The 5,520-nt window shown below is 45.4% G+C and overlaps 1 pseudogene; it reads right to left on the bottom strand.

The window, feature by feature from the left end:
- Positions 1-1,599: 1,599 nt before the first annotated feature.
- On the bottom strand, positions 1,600-2,628 carry LOC114640992 (annotated as a pseudogene).
- Between the last annotated feature and the right edge of the window lie 2,892 nt (positions 2,629-5,520).

The following is a 5,520-nucleotide window of genomic DNA, read 5'->3' as shown; positions in this document are numbered from 1 at the left end:
TGAATCCTAAGAAAAGGCTTCAGCTGGAGTGCAAGGGACACTGATTCAACCCAAGACAGCCACCACCCTGCAAGTAACTGGCAGAGGCCATCCTACCTATGCGTGCCTTGGACCCTCAGTTGCCAAAGGTGGCTTTCCCTCTTTCTCAAGAGGGGCCAGCATAAACAACTGTGATCCTGAACCACCTACAGTAGCCTCTAGGCCCTGCCCTCTGCACTCCATGGATTGACTGAAGTAAAGACAGGAAAAACCTAACCATCCTTTACCGCTATCGCTGACACAACTGTTATTGTTACATGAGTACATACAATCCCATCGTAGTCACAGGGCCCCAGAAAGCCCTTGGTCTACACTGCAATAGGCAATAATAATGACCTTTTGTCATCCATTAAGCAGCAGACTCAGCATCTTACTTAAACAGTATAGGTGTGAGTAATGGATTCTTATCTCTAACAGATAAGGAGGTCAAAAATCAGCCAGATGGACCGGCTTACCCAAATCTGTAGTTAGAGCATGGCCCCGAGAAGCTATCACTCCCGATTCAGCCCACCCACTCTTCCTTTGCTGACACCACTGCCAACTTGCACACAAGTTGAGTGAGTGGTCATGATGATGAAAGCTCCACTCTGTAAGATCTAGAGCAAGTCCTCATTTTGTGAGGGGACTGAGGACTGAGTGAGGCACAGTGAAGGCTGGGACTCTCTCCAACATCCAGTCATGAGTGTGTGGCTCTCAGCTGGCTCCAAGGCCCACTTCCTCACCCTGTCCTCCACATCTGGTGTTCTGAACTTATGCTGGCATAGTAGCCATCTTCGCTTTCCACCTTCTATCTCCTAGTCATTCTGTCTTTCTGAAAAGGTGACTAATGTACTCTGCTTAGAAAGAAAAGCAAGTCTGAAACACAAGAAAAATAACACTTTTTTTTTTTAGTGGTTTACTTATTTATTGTTTGTATATGAGTACACAGACACACCAGAAAAGGGCATCAGATCCCATCACAGATGGTTGGGAGCAACCTGTGGTTGCTGAGAATTGAACTCATTACCTCTGGAAAAGCAGTCAATGCTCTTACTGCTGAGCCATCTCTCCAGCACGAAAAATACACATTAAACTCTACTGCAAGACAGCAAAATATGCAAGTATATGTGAAAACTGTAAAGGAACCATTAAATGGACCCACCGTTTTGTCGAAATACAAAAAATATTTTCTATAAATACCACATAGAAAAATGTGCAAATCACAATAATTTACAGAAAGTCCAGAGCCAACCTCAACTGTTTCTAAGATTCTAATGATACATTTGGGTCTTGAGAATGGTCCTCTCCAACCCCCTTTCCTGAGTGATGGTTGTCTACACCTTTTAACTACAGAGAACATGTTTCGAACTTCATTTTTTTTCAAATGATTAAATCGAAATCAACACACAAAGATTAGTTTGAAGTCCAATACCCTGTGGAAGCCCACACAGCTCTTGAAGTCAACAAGAATTGCACCAGGTGGAGCCCCACTGTGGAACTCTACCCTCGTAGCTGTGGTAAGGCCAGAAGTCCACTTGCCGGGGCAGGGGCTTCCTGTTCCACACACACCACACAGAGAGCTTACAGCCCATTGTACTCCACACATTTCGATGGGTCTGTAGGAAAGTGCTTCTGGCAAATTGTCATTAATCTCTTCAGTCCCTGAATGTATTTCCGTTGGGTTTCATCATTCAAAACATGTGCAACATGCTTGGAAAAAATCTTCTCCCTACCAGTTCTGGCATGGATACCAACCATAGTGACACCGATAGGCCAGGGGGCATTTCCAATGGCCATCTGAAGGTAAGCTTCATTGGCCTTCACGTACTCTCTCTGCAACATGAACTTACTGATATCTGTTATTGATTCTTTGATATCAGCAGGAAGATTCCTTTTCCGGAGCTTTCTGAAAAGCGGTCTGAGATAGGACTCGGTCTGCTTCTGGGTAGCACTGTTCAGTTTGCCCTGCACGCTGCATTTCACGTAGTACTCTCGGGCATTCAAGTCTTTAGCCCAAACACCAAGGAGGAACTTGAGGAACTTGGTGATGATCTCCATATCCTTATGATCGTCCCCTTTCCCTAAGGACTCCCCCAGGGCCTCTAACTCTTCAATGCTGGTGTGTTCCTCGTGAACTTTCAGGTCATTCTGTGTGTCCTCCCCTCCAGGTTCCTGACCACCCACAATTTCATTCAAGTATTGCTGGTCAATCTTGTCCAAAGCTGCTTTCAGATCATTCCTTAAGCCCTTGTTAACTTCCGGTGTGAGAATCTCTATTTTTCTTAAGCGTTTAAAAGCATCATAATCGGTTTCACCAAACAGTCGAATTGGATCTCCTCGTTCTCTTAGTCTTCTAATGACCTCTTGCCTAGAAAGAGTCATAGGAAGCTTTTCCTCTGCTAGTTCAAGTCCCAGCACTGGATTTGATGACGTTAGTGGTTTCTGGTCATCCTCTTTTGGCTGTATCTTGTGGCTACATCTTTCAAAATATGCTACCTCTTCTTTTTCTGCAAGTTTACCCCGCTTGAAGTACTTTCTATTGTCCTCCAGCAGGTGCCTGTCCTCCACCAGCTGCCGCTTCCGAAGAATCTCTGATTTCAGGATGTCCATCTCGCTCCCAGTGTCTAAGAGCCACTTTGACTCTCCAGCTCTTGGGTGACAACCTCACTTACCTGGGGAGGGGAGAGAAGAACGCTGTAAAGTTTTGTAAGGTCTGAGAGTACTAAAGTTTAACTTGGGAGGACCTAAGAAAATGTTTTAGACTCTAAGGAGGTGATTTAAGGTAGAAGTGAAAGCAAGTTCAGAGTTAATCAATGAAGTTCTGATAAGCTATTAGTCTAGCTCTGGGAAACCACTACTATTACCATAGTCCTAAGCTCAGGGTTTGAAAGTTCCTTTGGTTGCCTTTGAGTACAGACTAAAAGTGCTTCTCATGGTGTTCAAAACTGCGCGTCTAATCTGTAGACATCCAGGCTTCTTGTGTTAGTCAGGGTTCTCTAGAGTCACAGAGAGACTATCACTCGGTATTGCAGGGATTTACTGTGATAACTTACACTCTGGAGTCCAACTCCCCAACAATGGGATGTCCAAGGATCTTGTACTTGCTCCTTCACACTACGTGGTCCAAACTAGGTATTTGTGTCAGCTGGCCTTCTGTCAAAGTAGTTAACCACCGAAGTGCTGGCAAATAAATGCAAGCCAGGTGAAGATGGGTGAGCCTTCCTTCTCCCAATGTCCTTATGTAGGTCTCCAGCGGAAGGTGTGGCCCAGATTAAAGGTGTGTGCCACCATGACTGGATCTGGGACTTGTTTTGTCCTAGGCTGACCTTGAACTCAGATCTCCTGGCCTAGATTCCCGATATTAAAGGTGTGTACTACGTTGCCTGGGCCTAAGCTTTTCAGGGACACTATGACCCAAGATCCACATACCAAGATCCAGGTCAGAAACTTGTGTTTTTCACCCTCAAGATCTGAATCACAGGTGAGCCCCCCAATTCTGGACTGTGGTTCCTTCGCGATATAGTCAATTTTCAACAAGGAAGAGCCATTGCACTTCTGGAAAAATAGAGGAAGCCCTGTGTCCCTCTTTCACCATTTTTATTCATACTGAGAGTCCTTAATCCCTGCTCCACAGGAGATTTCTGTCACTCCTGAGCTTGCATTAAAGAGTATTTCTATCCTCTCTCTCTCTCTCTCTCTCTCTCTCTCTCTCTCTCTCTCTCTCTCTCTTTCTCTCTCTCTCTCCCTGTCACTCACACAGACAGACACACACAGACACACAGACACACACACACAGACATACACACGAATACACACACACACACACACACATATTCAGAGTGAGAGCACACATCAATCAGAATTTATTTAGTCTTTAAATTAGCAAAGACAAGGACTGGGGACCTAGTGGTCACTTGGTTTAATGACAGCCAGGACTCTGCAGAGCGACCCTTTCTCAAATCAAAACCACAAACCAGAAGTGCTAAAAATTTCCCAAGTGGAAAGTGTAGAAAAAGTGTATGAAAATTTCAGAATAGTACATTGCTGGAACATCTTCAGTTCACGTGGACAAGGCCTAGAATTTCCAGATGTAGCAGGGTGGTCCTCAGGTCCAGCTGTAGATCACCTAGGAACTTCTGTCTGCCTCCTTGCTTGTGGGTAGCCTGCACAGATGGCTTGTGTCAAGTGGTATCCAGAACTGTGGCCAGTGTCCTGTATTGCTCTTTGAAGGATTGTGGCACCACCTAGCAGCCCCTCCAACTGGGCATTGAGTATGGTAGTCAGCTCCTGATGTTTCTACCAATAGCAGCTAGTGTGACAACTTTGGCACCTACTCTTACAGCCTTTCCTACTCTAGTACATGACCACCAAGTCCTTCCCAACCTTGTTCTCCTGCAGAGCCCCTTTCAAAGACAGAAGGATCAGCAGCATATGACTCCATCATGACTGTGGTCTCCTGAAGACTCTGTGTCACCTTTCAAAACACTCTTTCTGAAGGATTTTAAAGGACATGCGGACTCTGCTTTCTTAAGTTTTCTGTCGAACTGGGAACTCTTCCTGAACATGCTTTTGTTTGTGGTGGCTGAGAGGTCTAGGGTGAATAGGTCTAGCATAGAGAACTGCAGGGCACTGGTCCTCACCATCGGGAGTTGTGGATTGCTGTTTGTATGTTCTGCTTCCTCCAGAGTGTCTATACTTGGGTTAGGTCAGGTGAAATCTTTATGGTCAGATAAGCCTAGAGCCTTTGATTGGGCAGTGGAAGAAAGGCAGAGCTGAAAGTTTTAGAGAAGGGAAAAATAGAGAAGAAAGAGTAAATTGAGAAGGAAAGGTAGAAGAGGGAGCTGAACCACGTGACCCTAGAGGCCATAAGTAACTGGGAATTTCATAGGTGGTAAATAGAATAGTGTAGAATACATTCGCCCGATCTGGGTGTGCAGCTTGTATTTGTATCAATTGAGTTTTGTGCTCCTTGCATGGGCATTTTGTGGTTGGAGATCTACCCTTATAAATCTGGCTGGTACATTACAAGTCTTTGGTGTTGTCATTTAGAAGGGCTAAGGGGAAGTGCTAGCAGCAGCTGGCTTTCTGTAGACTAGCCACAGGTGGATGGCCTGGGAAGTGTGAACAACCTGGCAGCAGCTAACTGTGGGGACCAGGGCAAGACTGCTGCATGGGGCTGGCCACTGGGGGTTGGCAAGGCCACTGTTGCAGGTGCCTAGCTGGTTTAGTGTGGACTGTTTTTATAAACTACACTCTACAGATGATGTCCCATGTGGTAGGCAAGAATCCACTAAGGATCTATGATTCTTGTCGTAACTGTGGGAGAATCGGTCCCTCAGTGAGAGGAGAGGGGTCTTGTGACTCCAGCACCCCTGATTCTAAATGAAGAAACACAGGGATAGACCCAGTTCAGGCTCTGAGTTCTCCTGTTATAATAGAAACAATGTAAGTGAGAGCTGCCCGCCTCCTACATGCAGGTATAATAAATAATAAATAGAAACA

The sequence above is a fragment of the Grammomys surdaster genome, unplaced genomic scaffold, assembly GCF_004785775.1.
Source record: "Grammomys surdaster isolate TR1022 unplaced genomic scaffold, NIH_TR_1.0 125861, whole genome shotgun sequence".
Lineage (NCBI taxonomy): Eukaryota > Metazoa > Chordata > Mammalia > Rodentia > Muridae > Grammomys > Grammomys surdaster.
Note: the sequence above shows the minus strand (reverse complement) of the source record. Positions and strands in the feature narration are given on the sequence as shown.